The sequence below is a fragment of the Dermacentor albipictus genome, chromosome 7 (assembly GCF_038994185.2).
Source record: "Dermacentor albipictus isolate Rhodes 1998 colony chromosome 7, USDA_Dalb.pri_finalv2, whole genome shotgun sequence".
Classification (NCBI taxonomy): domain Eukaryota; kingdom Metazoa; phylum Arthropoda; class Arachnida; order Ixodida; family Ixodidae; genus Dermacentor; species Dermacentor albipictus.
The window spans coordinates 102,329,586-102,347,134 of record NC_091827.1 but is presented as its reverse complement, the minus strand read 5'-3'; the positions used below and the strand labels follow the sequence as shown (position 1 = coordinate 102,347,134).

Here is a 17,549-nt window from a genome sequence, read left to right as displayed (position 1 = left end):
GTGACGCTGCGGTACTGAGTGCAGCTTTGCGTCTGCACGCCTGCATCAGTTGTCATCATCTGCAAACTTGCAGGGCGTTTATTTTTCAGAAATAGCAGAAACGTGCCGTTTCATTCTTAAACAAAAATGTTTACAGTTTCTCCGCAACTGTTGCCATGTCTAGTAGTGACGTTTCTTTTATTTAAGCGACACCAAATGAAGCATGCTTTCTGGTGGCGTCTTTCCCTTCTTCCGCGTTCATACTTGTATGCAACGCGCCACGAGCGAATATTAGCTATTATTCATCCGTTTGGTCAGGGCGTTGGCTTTACGCATTCTCTGTATTATTTTTCCATTGAATATCTCCCCTCTGGAAATTTGCACGTGAGTACAAAAGCGCTGCAGCTTCTACAATGCTTATACCGCAGGCTATCGCGTAATTACAGCGCTCCAGAGGGAATTGCGTCGATTGCCGAGGAGTTCCAGAGGACATTGTGACGACTGAAGAGCTCTTGTGGCGACGCCAGCGCAGTTCTTGCTGGAAAGGGTTTACAGACGCCACTCCCGCCTCCCTACTATGTACACGCACAACGTAATTTTTCGTACATTGCGTACATTATATATACATTACGTACTCAACCACTCCCCGACGCCGCGTGCAGGTCAGCGACAGCAGCAGCAGTGGAAAAGCCGAGGGAAGTGGCAAAGGAAGCTTCGCTTTAATATATTTGATACACTAGGCAATCAAAAAAGTTTTGGCTAACATCCCACGTTATACTAATCATATTGCACCGAGGAGAGACTAGATGTGCAAGCTTCCACGGTTTCATCTGACACAGGCCTCGAACAAGGTGCCTGGCACATTGCATTGCGCCTTCGTCTCGGCTGCATTTTCGTTTCTGAAATTATAGACGCAACGAAAGAACATCATTAGTGTTCACAAAGTAATGCAGAGCGCATTGCAGAGCTCTAGGCGAAAAAACAAGCGCGTACGTAAGCAAAATTCGTGCGAAAGCTATACATGTATTCTCCGGAACAACGCTGTATATAAATATACATCATTGCGCGAAATTTGAATGCAAGTTGTAAGAGAAGGGGTGACGTTGCGGTAAAAAGAGAATTGTGTATTCTTCGCAGTTAGTCAATGCTAACCACCGATTCCCATGTTAAATTATTGGCCCGTTTGACTAAAAGAAAATAGAAAAAACACGCATTTTCACCCAAAAAGCAAAGCACTAATAGCGATAGCAAAGCATTAGACCACTACTCAAACTAAGGTACGTAGTTTTACCTGCCGTAACAGTAATCATTAGCTTACTAATAACCATGCTGTCACGCGAGCACAGGCATAAATGAACATATTTCATTTGACGACCGCGAACGATCACTATCAAGTTGACTTGAAGAACGCAGAGGGGAGCGAACGTTTGTTTTGTTGCTCCCTTCAACGCGTCTCCGAACTTTTGAGATTACGCGACCTCCAGCACTACGCGCACCGAAAGAAAGCGGAAATGCAACCACGAGCCGCCTCGGTTTGCCCGACCTCTTGCCCGACGGCCAGGGTGCGGGCAGTCACGCACCACCACAGCATAGCTAAGGGAGGGTGCGCGAGGCGAGTTGTACAATACTGAACGATTTCTGTCAACTACATCAGCCCAAAGCACGGTGCCAGTACAAGAAACGTATTGTTGAGGTCATTTAGTTGCCCTGACACAACTCATCCCGCCGACAAGCTCAATATTCTAGATCTCGGAGGAGGGACTTTCCTTGAGCGATGACTGGAGCAACAAACCCAACTGGGTCATACAGGCTATTCACCACTGACAAGACACCGCGCCGAGTGAATGGTTTTTCTTGGATTGGAGTCGTAAATGTGAAGACTTTCTTCTTCAGATGCCACGAAACTCCCAGACTGCATTGGGTCGGCTGTGAGCCATTGCTCAAGTCCAGATCATTCAAATCCTTGCTGCGGTCTTCTGGAAATGCTTCCAATACTGTAGGGCAGTTGGAGGCTATCTTGCGGAGCTTAAGGTTTGATGCGGCCAACATCTGTTGCGTGCGGTGTATTAGGCTGATGGCGTCTTTGTCGTTGTAGAGAGGCTTCAACCCATCGTCGACATAGAAATCCCTCGCGATGAACTGCGTGACGTCGCTGCCAAATTCTTGCTCTCCTTCTCGTGCTGTTCTCCGCAGCCCGTACGTTGCAACTGCTGGTGAAGGGCTATTTCCAAACACATGTTCCTTCATTCGGTACTCCACCACGTCACTGTAGATGTTGTTGCGGAAGCACAGAAATCTCAGATAATTTCGCTGGTCGTCTCCTACCAGGAAACAGTTGAGCATGTGCTTGATGTCCACAGTAATGGCCACGGGTTCCTTCCGGAGTCGGATGAGCACTCCAAGCAGGCTGCTGTTGATCAAGTCTGGACCGGTAAGCAGTACACTGTTTAGAGACACGCCCTTAAACTGTGCACTGGAGTCGAACACGACTCGTGTTTCCCCGGACTTTCGTGAGTGGCAAACACCAACATTCTTCTCCTTGTCGAACCGGCGGAGCTTCCTCGGCGTGGCCGTCTTGAACATCTTGTCCATGAAGCTCGCGAATTGCTCCCTCAGTTCTGGCTTTCTCTTCAAGGTCCATTGGACAGCAGTGATGCGTGACTCGGCCAAGCACTTGTTATTCGGAAGCCAAGGTCTTGGAGAACGAAAGGGAAGAGGCGCTACCCAACTGTTGGATTCGTCCCTTGAGAACTCGTCGTCTATCAGCTTCAAGAACTTCCTGTCGTCAACAGAAATCGAAGGTCTGTTGTCATCCTTCGTTGTGTGGAACAGCGTTTCAGCGACCCCATCATCACAGCGGTCTTTCCTAGAAGCGTTCTGAGCAGGTTGGAAGCAGTGTGTCGACCCTTGCGTGTCAGCGAGCTTCTTGACCAGAAAATGATTCTGGCATGGCTCGAAAAGGGAGAGACGTCTATTTTCAAGGACGTTTGTTTTGAGGTTGTTCACACAGTCCGGTGTGCTACTTCGACTTATGCAGACATTCCTTACGAAGACTCATCCCAGATCCAGTCTCTGACCAAAGGAAGCATCAGCCGGTGCGTTGCGCTGTTTTCGAACCTTGTGTACTCTGAGGATGTCTCTCCCGAGGAGACGTAGAATCTTGGCCTCTGGGTCTAAACGACGAATAAATTTAGCTACAGCTCTGAGATGAGGGTGATGCGATGCCACTTCCGGTGTTGGAATCTCGTTCCTGTTGTTAGGCATCTCGTTGCACTCGATGAGTGTTTAGCAAGGGTAGCGTCATGGAGCCTTGAATGTCCTCAATGAGAAAGCCGGATGCTCTTCTTCCTATCGCCTCTGTAGTTCCAGCACATGTCCTTAGAGTGTAGGGAGAACTGTCGCTATTGAGCCAGAAAATGTCGAAGAACCCTGTTCTTACAGGGACCTGTTGCTCTGGTCGTCTAAGATGGCACACATTTTTTCAGTGTTGTGAGGCTGAGTCGGGTGACTAACTTTCACCAAGCAGACCTTAGAGCAGGATTTGCCACCGCTGCTTTGACCGCAGACCTCTGTACACTTAGATGACACTTCAAGTGCGGAATCTTGGTCTAGACTTACATTTTCAGAGTCGTGATGAGCTACGGGAGACTTGTGGCTGACATTGCCGGCATGAAGTGCTGTGGCATGCCTCTCGCTACCACAATCGTCACATTTGAGAACTGTTTTGCAATCTCTTGCAAAGTGGTCTGTTGAAGCGCAGCAGCTGAAGCACATCCCATAATTTTTCAGCAGAGATTCTCGTTCATCCAGCGGTTTTTCTCTGAAGGCACGACACTTCTGGAGGGGGCGAGGCTTCCTGTGCAGAGGACAATACTTGGATTTATCATGCCACTTTGGTGCGTTTGAGGGTGGATGGCCGGTGCTCGCCTCCACGTCCGTCAGTCGCGCTGAGATGGGCGATCTTCTCGTGCCGTCATTCGCTGCCCATCTGTCTGCTCTTGGGAGCCTTGAAGGTGTGCTACTTGCGGTGTTGAGTTTGAAGCTAGGATCGTTTTTCGTTTTCGCTTGGTCCCTGATAAAGCTGGCGAAGAACGAAAAAGGGGGAAAGGGGACCTGATTATTTTGTTTGTACTTCGAGCCTTTCGCGATCCGCATGTCTTGCAAGCGCTGGGGCAGCTTTTCTACAATGGGGTTTACCCCTCTTACCGTGTCCAGATAGGAAAGCCCAGTCAGGTGAGGGTCACATTTTGCAGCCTCGACTTCAAGAAGCAGGTCTCCCAGCTGTCTGTTTCTCGGTGTCATTGTTGGACAGTTTGGGGAAACTTGCGATTCTCCTGAAGATGGCCTCTTCTATAATTTCCGGACGACCATAGCATTCCTCAAGTCTTTCCCAAACTACCTTTAACCCGGCTTCGGGGCTGTCGACGTGCACGGAACGCAGCCGCTTTGCATAGCTCGACGAGTCGGTACCAAGCCATTTCACAGAAGGTCAAGTTCTTCGCTTGCCGTGACCTCGAGAGTCCGTGTCATTCGCTTGAACGTAGATTTCCACGCTCGGTAGTTCTCAGGGCAGTCGTCAAACTTGGTGACGTACTCACAAGGTCGCGTCGAATCAGATACTTTGCCATGGCGGTCAGTTTGGGGGCGTTAGCTTCATCTCCTTGCTGACGAGCAATGTTCTGGGCGATTTTTTTTTAATGCGAGGATAAATGCCTCAGGGCATACAAGGGTATGGTATGGAGGTGAATAAGGATGATTAAATGAATGAAAAAAGATTTGCTGACTTAATGAAGTCGAAGAGGGATCGATAATGCGGTCCCTGCGTCCAAGCATTGTAATGGCTCAGATTATGCGGCGAGTCCCGCTGCTGCGAGGTGCTGGAGCCTCGACGGTTTCAGTGCAGGGCAAACCCACAGCAGGTGGTGGATGTCGGCTTCAACATTTCGCGACTTGCAGAGTGGACACTCAGGACGAGGATATAGCCACTTCCTAGTCACGGCAGGAGTGAGGGCTACCCAGACCCGGATCCTCCGAAGCGCAACCTCCTCTGCACGGGTAAGACCGCGGGGGAGGTTTACCGCACACGGAGGTATGAGAGCACGTGTGCGGCGCCGGAGGTGCTCCTTTCTTGTTAAAAGGAGGGTGGCATCATCTAGGTGAAAGAGTTGAGGCAGTGACGATGGAGAGGTCGCTAGACGGGTCGCAGAATCCGCACGGCTTTGGAAGCTTAGAAGGTCGCGTGGGATCCACTCGACAGATATTGGCTGCGGGATGCGTGCCGCCAGAAGATGGATCTGCTGGCATGTGTCAGGGCTGCGACTGACGCGTCGCAGAAGCCGCGTCGCCTGGAGGGCATCAGTGCGGATGACGATGCGGGCCGTGGGGACCATGGGAAAGGTGGCCACAGAGCACAACGCTTCTCGGACAGCAAGGAGCTCAGCACAAAAGGAGGAAGGAGGTTCTTGGACTTGAAACCGGGTCTTCTTATTAAGGGCAGGTGCGCATGGGCAATAAATTGCAGTGGTTGTTTCACAGCCCTTAATGCTTGCATCAACGTAAAGGACGATGGAGCCAAGCGGCAGGTGGGCATCTTGAGCTACAATTCGGTCACGAAGCGATGCCGCCGCGTGAGTTGATGTCGGGCGATGTATATCAGTTGCCTTGTTATCACTCAGCTGTACAAAACTCCAGGGAGGAAGAACTGGCGATGGTGGTGGTAGAAGCGAGTTCGAGAAAGCGTAAGCCCTGAGAGCACACGGTGCGTGTGAAAGGCTGGTCTTAAGCTTGCGAGCATCACGTCGCTGCTGCACCAGCTCATCTAGTGTGTTGAGCTGTGCATTTTCTTGGAGAGCCACGATCGGGGTGATGCGGGGAAGGCAAGTGATGACCCTCATTGCCTCGCGATTAACAGCCTCAAGGCGATCCCATTGTGCCCTCGTCAAATGCTGGAATTGGGCTTGATAAATAAGGCATGTTGCACTACCGCCTTCACCAATTGTCGCGCAACATATGAGCGGGCGCCGCCCATTTTAGGAGCAATCCGCCTAATCAGACCCAACGTCTGAATTGCCTGCTTTTTAGCGCTGGAGAGCCAAGCAGTTCCGGTTCCCGACTCGTGTACCATCAGACCCAGAATATTTATAGTTGAACATTGTTGAACAGGGGTTCCGGACAGATGAAGACGAATGGGTGTTGCAGAGAGTTTACGGCGGCCCCAGCGATTGGCGACTGACATGTAAGCAGATTTGCTGACGGAAAGCCTAAGGCTGACCGCAGAGGCGTAAGTCGCCGTGATATCTAAAGCTGATTGAAGGGCAGCGGCTTGACCCTTACAAAAATTTTTAATGTGTTTTTTAGAAAGTCTTTTGAACTTTCTCTATAGAACTCTATTGTGTTTATTTTGATTGCCTATAGAATTTTCCTATAGAGTTTCAAAAGTTATTTGGCCACCGCATTCTTATAGGAACTCTAAAGACACATTTCTATAGAACATTTCTATCGAGTTGCTTTAGAGATGCTAAAGACAAATTTCTATAGAATATTTCTATCGAGTTGCTTTAGAGATGCTAAAGACAAATTTCTATAGAATATTTCTATCGAGTTCCTTTAGAGATGCTAAAGACAAATTTCTATAGAATATTTCTATCGAGTTTCTTTAGAGACGCTAAAGGTAAATTTCTATAGAATATTTCTATCGAGTTGCTTTAGAGATGCTAAAGACAAAAATTCTATAGAATATTTCTATGCAGTTGCTTTCGAGTCCCTACAAGCAAATGCCTATAAAAGCTAGGCCGATGTGTGTAAAGTACTTGCAATTTACCAAAGTTCTACTGTAGGCAATAAGGACTACAGTAAATGCAGTGGCAAAATAATTGGTGCTGCAATCACAAAGTATTCAGTTTGAAATGTTTATTGCACTTCAGACTAGATACATGCTTCATATATGTAACATACACACTTCAGACTAGAACTTGCAACACACAAACTGTAGCTGCCAACATGCTTCTCAGGTCAAGCTGGTGGTGCAAACACACGAAACATGAGGTAAAATAATCAGTGGCAGACTTGATTACAGTTGACACCTCGCAATAACAGGCTTGACTAGGACAAGAAACCATACCATTAAAACTGCAAAAGGAGTGCCTGTTCCAGCAGTGCACATTAAATGTTTGGATACTAAAGCCTGAAAATAGACTGATATGAATGTGCACTGCAATGTTGTGTCAGCCTGACGAAACGACACAGCATTTTAGTCTGAGCAAAAATAACACTGGCAGTCGCTGCAAAAATGTGGCAAATAATGGCTTTCACAGATAAGTACACCATATACCGAAACCACACAGCATTTTAGTCTATGTTTATGTGTAAAATTAGCACTGGTAGGCCCTGCAAAAATGTGGCAAACAGGGGTTATCATAGAGCAGTACAGCATATATCGTAAAAAGTTTAAAAGCTTGTATTTCGTTGCAAGGGAAACAATTTTGAGATCAGAGCCAATATTCTAATTAGGGTGAGAAATACAAACCAGACCGACACACGCAATGACTAAAAAAGAGATCTAGCTCAGGAGCTCCTATGTAATGCACATGAACAGTAAAATCGTTTTTCTCGGCAACTATGCAACCAAATTTGATGAGGTTTGATACATTTAAAAATGTTTAAATTATAGTTTTTACATTAACACCACCAATTTTTATTAAAATTTGCTGAAAATAGCAAAACTTGAAGGAAAAGGACTTAGTTTGCAACTGTAAATAAAAAAAAAGAGGTAGCACAAGTTCGTTAATTCTGTAAATTTTCCTACTCAAATACATCCAAAATACAGAAATACTTTTGAGACAACCACAGCACTAATCTGAATTAAGTTTACGGCATTTGAGAATTCTACCTGTTGCAGGAAGAACTATTTGGCAGGTTTAAGAAAAATAACACCACGAAGCTTACTAATCCCCGTCTCTGTGCCAGAAAGAGATATAGTTCTGCAGACTCCATCTGCTATGTCTAAAGTCAACAAACTGTATATATGAATTTACAGCTTGCATGAAATTGTTGCAACGTTTGAGAGTTTCGCGCATCTACTCATAAATTAGTGATTGTATATTAGAGCAGCATATGGTATCTCTAATTTGACAGATTAAATTATGGTATTAGGTCCAACAGAAATGTGATCTCATTTTTTGTTATATAAGATTTGTTAACCTTACTGCTCTGTTTCTTCAAAATTTACAGTTTCCATGAATTCGTGCTACATGCTTTTTCAAATAACGTTTACTTTGATGCAACAATATTTCTTTATTTTACCTGACTCCTTGCTAAAAAAACTGCACAGTATTCATGAGATATGAATAAATAAATACTAAGTGAATAAGTAAACAAATAAATATTGCGGTTTGTCTTATCATTCCACCACCAGCATGAACTGTAGGGAGCTTTGGCTACTGCCCACATGGTTGCAAGTTCATTCTTACATGACCACCTGCTATTTCACTTCCCAGGAATGGAGCGAGGAAAGGCTAGTTTTTGGCCTCATTTGGTCCGTCCAGTAACGGCGACGGTGGAGCCTGGAAAATAAAATTGAAATTAATTTTCAAAAGGTGTAATGAACATTCAGTCATAATGTATTAGCAGGCACAAACATGCCACAAATATCTATATAGTTGTAGCATTATGCTAAGTTTCATTTCAGTATTTCAGAAAAAAATTATAACAGAAAGGTGGCAGAACGCCCCACCTCCCCACCACTCTGCCAAACAGTGGCAGTTCTTTTGAGAATATTTTTACTTTCCCAAGATTCGGTGACATCAGCACTGGGCCAATGTGCCTGGCAGTAGAATATCATTGCTGATGACAAAAAGCATCTCCGAACGACAACAGCCTAGTCACACATTAATCTCATCTTGCAATGACAACACATTCCCATTTATAACATAAGCAAGCAGGAACACCCATGAGCGAAGAGTCCTATACAGATGTCACACTATGCATAGAAAAATTTTTTTTTGAAAAGGGAATGACCTACTGGCTTCTATTGCTGAGCGGTAGACAAAATTAATATTACATCCGCTATTAGCCATAGTTGGTATGTACTATGCTTAATATGCGAATAATAAATTTCTCACATGGAGCTTGGGCATCTAAGTATGCATTGTATGGGGAACAATAATGTTTTAAGTTGTTTTCGCAAACTATGATGGATAACTGCCAATTTGTGGTATTTGGAACACAGTCGCGGTGTCACTGTCAGATACAATGGACACAGTATATTCGTGCTTTTTGTATTGAAACAATTAGTTTCTAATCTAGTACGGGTATGTACACTGATATGTATCCTAAACGCAATGATAAGACTGCCCAATTGCAATTGAAATGTTAATTCAGTTTTAATTAAAAAGGGTCCTTCTTGCAACCTGGCATGTGAAAAACAGAAAACAAAAATTATACTAATCAACTAACTTTGAAAACTGATTGCATAACTGCTCTATGGGTCAAGCAGAAAATTTAACAAGAAATAACGTGCCTAAAACTAGTTGCAACAAACAAATTTGTTACTACGAAGGTTGCGGACAATTCAGTAAACAGATTGTGACGCAGTCTTTTTATGTGGCATTTCTCAACGATGTTGTTGGTCAATTGGTTGCCGCAGCTGAACAAAACAGATGAACAGTCTAAATCTGGTGCGCAGCCCCAGTCCCATCGGTGCATGGTCAAGTGGGACGAACATACTGATCCGGGGAGTGAATTATGGTGCGGTCTTAGGTACGTGTTGAGGCACCGGCCAATCTGTTGCATGTACATTTGACCAAATATACACATGATCACAAGAATAGACTACACTACCCCTGACAGACAAGACAAATTTAGTGGTATCTAAGCAAGCCTTTCTTGTCAGGGTGCCATATGCACAGCAGTGTGCAAGAGAATTGAGAAAGGCAAGCAGGCAAGGGAGGCTTGATCGGTGAAAGATACCACCAAATTTGTCGTGTGTCACAGGCAGTGAGTGCACTGTATCCCTTTCACATGTGGTCAAGCGTACATACGGCAAACTGGCCGATATCTTCTCATGTGTATAAGAGATCACCATATTTCATTTAAAAGACCAGTATGGTCATCCAACTTGGCCGTACATTTCCACAACGGGGCTTCATGTTGGATTACAATCGTTCATCTGTTTTCATCCACCGTAAAAACTGACAAGTGAAATCGATGAGGCATACCACATATATAGTAAGAGATGTGGGTGAGCCCCCATATTTAATGCAACAAACAAAAAAGGCATCCTGTATAGGTCACAAGCTATCCATATCAGTCTGTGCCTATGTACTACAGAAGTAAATGCAGCTTAGTAAATACTGACCTTCATATTAATTTTCAAGAAATTAAAGCTCACCAAATGTGTATTTTGCAGTGGCTGTTACTATGGGTACAGAGAAGTAACTGTAAAGATATCAATGATAAAGATGTGCACACTACGTGCTTAGACCTGTGAGATATTTAGTCCACTACCCTTCGAATTCCTACATGCACAGAAAACTGCACGAGATTCTAGCACAAACAGAAAAAAAATATGCAAATAGGGGTACAGCATAGGAAATAGTTTTCAAAGAATAAAACCCCAATAAAAAGTCATAAATACACTATGTACAAAGCAAAAAATATATGTAACTTGCAGGTAAGCAACTTACGCAAAAGAAATACTAAACATCAGGAATGGTTGGGTATAGTTTTATACAGAACACAATCATGTGGGCATAATGGCTATGCACACTAATAGGTAGCAAGTTCAATAAGGTTGCATAAATATTTAGTCTCTTTAGTATGCTGCATTAAGTAATGTGTCGACAAACTTCACCATGAATGACACCAAGCCCCCTTTTTGGAACACGTACACCCGTGAGCAAAAGTATACGGACCACGGGAGCGCGTGCCGAACTGCATCGACGCGCCGTCTAGCGACGCGGTGCCTGCTGTCGAGAGGGCCGCTAGAGCAGCGGTGCGCATGCGCGTCCCATCGTATCTGCTGGCCTGACGTGTAGCTTCGCTTGACGTGGTTATGGTGCTCGTAGACCAAACGTCCACTGGGCGTCGTTTTCTCTGCTCCGTCGCATCTGGGCCATTGTTATACGCAGCGGCTGCGGCCGGGCTGGCACGCGCGTCCGCCGCGCTTCGCTTTCGTTCTTTCGGGGGGGTTATCGCCTATCGCCTTCTCTGACGCCTTTAGATGACTCGCGCAAAATGGCTCTCTGCGGCGTTGTATTATCTCGAACTGTTCCGATGCTTGCTGCCGCAGGTAGAAGCAAGGTTTTGCAATCGGTGTCCGGCATCGCGTTAAGAAGTAGAACTGAGTTGCAGGCGCCACTGTGCTCCGCAAGCAGCAGGATGCTAAAAGGAGAAATTAGCGGCACCGTACTGGCCTTTATTTCTTAAACCCTTCAACAAAGCTTGAACAAGAAATTCATGCGAGGGTGTCACTACAGACAGCTGCGCCAACGCTGACACATGCGCGAGAGCATAAAATCAGGTGGAGCTGTGCGGTGCGCGCTGCCATGAAGTTCGAATTGCAGTTTCCCCCTTGCGAATTGGGTTGGGGTGACCACCGACAGACTCCGGTCTTTGAAGGCACTGAGCACGAGCCAACGTGCTGCTGTTATTTTCGGAGACTATAATTTTCACAACTGTATGCATGATTTCACAACGTTGTCAATTTTCCATAGGCGGCGATGACGCCTCAGAGGTGTCGTGGTATCCACTCGTAATGCGATGCCACGAGGAGACGTCTGAACGCGCTGCCATTCATTGCTAAGTACACAGCTTAATGCGTCTGCTGTGGCGCTGGAGAAATGACGCGTTAACCAGGCGGCTCTCCACGATACCCCACACATGTCGGATTGGGCAAAAAAATCGAAATACATTGTGGGGTTATACCTGCAAAAATTACGATATGATGAAGAGGCACGTCATAGTGGGAGGCTCCGGGTTAATTCTAACCATGATGGGACTTTAAATGCGCTTAATTAAACTGCACTAGCGCATATGCGTTTTGCCCCAATTGTAATGCGGCTGCAGCGGTCTGTCCAGAGTGCAAGGTATACAATGGGCTGTATAACGTAGTTAAAGACCATTCATCCGAACAAGTGGACTGAGTGCCTCTACATTGACAGCCTTTCTTACGGTGACGCCACATCAGTCGCTAGATAGGACACTTTTGGCAGTGATGGAGCTTTATATAAAGCAATTATACAGATACATTTCTCACAGAACAACCAGGCTATACAATATCTGTGCCTTGTTTGGTTTGGAAACATGTAGAAACATGTTCATGTAGCAAGAACTGAAAATTATCGTGTCATAAATGTACTATCAGCTTGATCTCTTGGGACAGCTTGCGTCGATAAAAGCTACCTGAATGACGGTGTTGCCCAGGATGAACAGGAGTGAGACGTAGAAGCCTTGGGCGGGGTGCCATGACAATTCTTTGAAAGAACTGCGTGGTCATCTATCGCGCGCTTTAGCCGACGCGCTGCCTCCGTTATCATTGGAAGCGAGATGCGTAGACACTCACCGTCAGTGACGCATGATTGAAATGGTTCCTAAAATTGTATGGAATAAAGCGGTGCAACACTGTTTGAAAGCGGCTTTGGATTAGTTGTGCTTCAGTTGATCTTTCGAAATGGCGCCATACATATCGTTGGAACAACGAAAACGCATTGTGGAGCTGTGGCTTGAGGGGTGGTCGCAGCGTGCCATATGCCGCTTGATGGAGAAGTCGAGGACAGCGGTGAACAGAATTATTAGGGCGTACCGCGACCGTGAGGGAACTTTTGCTGACAAAGAGCGCAGTGGGCGACCAAGGGCAACAAACGATTTCACCGATTTGCTCATCGTTGCCTGTGTTGTGGCGGATCCATTCATGAACGCTGACGAAATTCGTCATGAGCTTCAGCTAAGCGTCTCGTCCAGCACAATCCGGCGGCGACTGAGAGAAGCAGGGCTGCAGAGCTGCGTGGCTGCTCAGAAGCCTCATCTGACAGAGCGCCAGAGGCAGCTAAGGCTCGAGTTCGCGCGCTCTGTGGAAGATTGGACGGTGGATCAATGGCGCCAAGTGGTTTTCAGCGATGAATCCACGTTCTCATCGCGATGGGATCAGCAGCGGCTTGTTTGGCGCCCTTTGAGTTGCAGGTGAGAATTTATAGCAGTTTTGAATTATTCGCAGTAAAAAAAATTACCCTTACTTGAATAATGTCATATGTCAGCTTAGTACCGGTTTGTATCAAAATTTCCCATTAATGAGAATACGCCTACTACAAATGCCAGCGCCGGTCTCATTCCGATGCCAGAGTTATATTTCTTTTCGCACATGACTAAATAATTTGTGACCAACGTGGCACATATTTACAAGTTGGCTAGATTAACCACCACGATTCTTAGGTATCAAGTGCACCCATTTCAGACCGATGACCGACTCTCTTTCAATTAAATTTATACAGATACGAGCCACGTTACTGCCACAGCGTCCTGTCCAGCGGCCGATGCACCGTCAGCGTATGGGGAGCTATCAGCAAGGACGGACTCGGTCCACTTGTTCGAATTGATGGCTCCTTCACTGCATCAGCCTACTGCGAATTGCTCCAGGATGCGCTGGTGCCTTACGCCCTGGAGGGACCATTCAAGGATGGCTGCTACCTGTTGCAGCACGACAGGAGTCCTATTCACACAGCTCGCACTGTGACCACCCTCCTTGAGAGCCTTGCCATCCGCACGCTTCCTTGGCCACCCGTTGGCGCCGATCTCAATCCCATCGAAAATGTGTGGGGCATCTTGAAGAGCCGCCTGTCCGCGCGCCGGTTCTCAAGCGCAACGTCAGACGCACTTTGGGGTGCAGTGAGTGAGGAGTGGGAGCGTCTTCGACATTCTCCTGAAGTGGTGGTGTCGCTGTATGAATCCATGCCGCGACGCGTCCAAAGCGTCATGGCCGTCGAAGGAAAAATGACAGCGTACTAAACGACGCGCACAATTGTGTACATTTTGATGTTGTAGAGTACTGGTAAACTGAATTGCTGCCTAAGCTAAGCAACGTTATTTTTATTGTTTTGTCGTGCAGAACAGAGCGCGCACGTGGATTTCTGCCAAACGTGTGCATATATATATATATATATATATATATATATATATATATATATATATATATAGTTCAACGAGGCCACATGTTTTTATTGCTTAGATGCCTTTCTTTTAGTATTACAACTATTTCCTGTTGCCAGCTCTACTCATCGGGTGCGTGTATAACTTTTGTAATGAAATCGCCTGCACTTATTCTATGGTGTCGACCATAAAGAATGTGGCCCTTTCAAAAGAGCATGTTGTTTACCATTTAGCTCAAAACTCCCGGTAAATGAAACTCTTCTGAAAAACCAAGTTATTTACCTGAACTCTTGAATTCTGTTTAGCATTGCAATAAAGCATTAATTAAATGTGGTGCGTCAAAGTTCAATCCAAGTCATACTTCAGTTCCGGACCTCGTCTCGTTTTACCAAGTTTAAATCATAGCCAATCTGACTATGAACTTGTTTTATTTTCCGGGGTGCAAACTTTGTGTTCTGTATGTGTGCAACCTCGATGATTAGTAAAATCAGCACGCTTGCTCTATGGAGTGACTTGTTTTTCTACTCTATTATCTGTTTCGGTGATTGTGACAATTACCTGTGAAACGCTGGAAGAAGAATAATGGAGCAAAAATCCAGTGTGCTTCGAACACAACCAAATCGAACATGTGTGGGGTATCGTGGAGAGCCGCCTGGTTAGCGCGTCATTTCTCCAGCGCCACAGCAGACGCATTAAGCTGTGTACTTAGCAATGAATGGCAGCGCGTTCAGACGTCTCCTCGTGGCATCGCATTACGAGTGGATACCACGACACCTCTGAGGCGTCATCGCCGCCTATGGAAAATTGACAACGTTGTGAAATCATGCATACAGTTGTGAAAATTATAGTCTCCGAAAATAACAGCAGCACGTTGGCTCGTGCTCAGTGCCTTCAAAGACCGGAGTCTGTCGGTGGTCACCCCAACCCAATTCGCAAGGGGGAAACTGCAATTCGAACTTCATGGCAGCGCGCACCGCACAGCTGCACCTGATTTTATGCTCTCGCGCATGTGTCAGCGTTGGCGCAGCTGTCTGTAGTGACACCCTCGCATGAATTTCTTGTTCAAACTTTGTTGAAGGGTATAAGAAATAAAGGCCAGTACGGTGCCGCTAATTTCTCCTTTTAGCATCCTGCTGCTTGCGGAGCACAGTGGCGCCTGCAACTCAGTTCTACTTCTTAACGCGATGCCGGACACCGATTGCAAAACCTTGCTTCTACCTGCGGCAGCAAGCATCGGAACAGTTCGAGATAATACAACGCCGCAGAGAGCCATTTTGCGCGAGTCATCTAAAGGCGTCAGAGAAGGCGATAGGCGATAACCCCCCCGAAAGAACGAAAGCGAAGCGCGGCGGACGCGCGTGCCAGCCCGGCCGCAGCCGCTGCGTATAACAATGGCCCAGATGCGACGGAGCAGAGAAAACGACGCCCAGTGGACGTTTGGTCTACGAGCACCATAACCACGTCAAGCGAAGCTACACGTCAGGCCAGCAGATACGATGGGACGCGCATGCGCACCGCTGCTCTAGCGGCCCTCTCGACAGCAGGCACCGCGTTGCTAGACGGCGCGTCGATGCAGTTCGGCACGCGCTCCCGTGGTCCGTATACTTTTGCTCACGGGTGTACATTTCATACACACCTGTCATGACGATCCAGATCACATGCCATGCTGCTGCAGCCATATATCCACAGGGTCTGCATTTCTTGGGGCTCCTCGATCTTGTAGTTTATGTTGTGGGTCACGGCCTCGCCACTACAAAATCAATTCTATGTTAGCTTATAGCAGTGGCACAATAAAGCTGTGATATCGTGAAAACATGCAATCAGCACCTAAAAGAGTCACGAAAACAATGTCTGCACTAATGTGGAAAGAGAGCAAATGCTCGAAATCATCGAATGTCATGACAATGCAGACCTCTACATCAAATAAAGTTTGGACGCACCGCAGCAGCAGATTACAATCTAAACTTAATGTTTTTTTTCATTACTTAGTATAGGCAACGTTCCCCTGTCATGCTTAGTTAAGTCAGTTATGTCAACACATCTTGCCTTGGAAATAAAGCTGTACTAGTAGCAAGCTGTGATTGGCTTACATTTTTTTCTTAGAACTGTTCGTTAGCCAAAAACCTCGTAAGCAGAGATTGTGCACAACGTCGAAGCTTTTATAAGTGAGGAAACGTCATTGAAGAAAGAATCGATGAAGAGGTAGACGGGTCGTTACTATGCAACTTTAGCAGACAAGCGGGAGCTCACGCACAACTGCACAAGGCGAACACGATTTCCGAAACTTTTCTCAGGGGAAGCAAACGCTTATCAGGATTATCAATTCCGCACTGTGGCAATAGAGTTGCGTACACAATTCTTACAACCAGCGCGTAGCAAGTATCAGCACAGGGTTCACTGTTGTCGTGGGTATTCCACTTACTACGTTCGCAAGGCACTCTATACACACACGGGAAGCACACACAACACGGATGAACGCACGTGTAGTTGGCGAGCACGATTGCTTACCGTTTCAACAGTACGACGAGGTCGAAAGGCACTCTCCAAGTTTCCAGTGATGCGTCTGCGATGTTACTTGCAGCAAACAAGCCACTGGGTAGTGGACGAGCTGAGGCGCGCTAATAATACGCATTACTTCTCTGCGCCGTCCACCAAACTTTCCACGAACACAAGCGGAGACAAAGGTAACGCACTCCATGGCATGAAAATCGTTGGTCCACATTTAGCTGGCGCGCCACGCATACGGCGTGCTTACAGCGAGACTCAAGCCATCTTCTGGCACTTTCGTGCTCGCGAACTACGTCTCATTTCATTACAGCAAACCTAATTACACACGATCAAACAAACACATCGACGCAGCTCGCACGACAACCGTTGAAGACGGAGCAATAACAACACGCCGTAGCTTCGTATTCTACCTGTCGCGTTGAATACGAAAATACCGGCGCCGCCAGCGCCGTCTGTATAATAGTGCGGCTGCTGTGGCCTCCGTGATTCCTACAATAATACCCACTACAGCAGGTTTTGTGCCGTTTTGAGCCGGCCTTTGAGCCGAACTACATACATATGTTGCTAGACAAGAAGAAACATTGACATGCTCATATTGTGTGCTATAGTTTAGGGCAGAAATAAATTACATGCAGTATTCTTGCTTTTGAGTCGCTTATGCCACATGTAGTCAGCAAAAAGCATGGCCTTCAAGATCTCGACAATTTACCCTGCGTAAGCTATCGCTGCGGTGTGATTTTAACGATTTCAACCTCGGTCACTGGCCTTAAAACCCTAACTAACTTTATGCGCAGCCGTTACCTGCAGTGCCTGTGCCCTCACTTCGTTTCTCATTGAAGTAACTTCCTGCTGTCGTTTAAATGTAGCCCAGAAATCGTCGACACAACCTCGGAGGTACACGTGTGCAGTGTGTGATGTTTCCG

At 46.4% G+C, this 17,549-nt stretch overlaps 1 long non-coding RNA gene across 1 annotated transcript; it reads right to left on the bottom strand.

The window, feature by feature from the left end:
• Positions 1-6,900: 6,900 nt before the first annotated feature.
• Positions 6,901-17,238, bottom strand: LOC135919209 (uncharacterized). The gene is made up of 3 exons (XR_010569920.2): positions 16,627-17,238; positions 15,755-15,868; positions 6,901-8,540 (listed from the first exon to the last, which is right to left on the bottom strand). It is a non-coding gene; the product is annotated as an uncharacterized lncRNA (long non-coding RNA).
• Between the last annotated feature and the right edge of the window lie 311 nt (positions 17,239-17,549).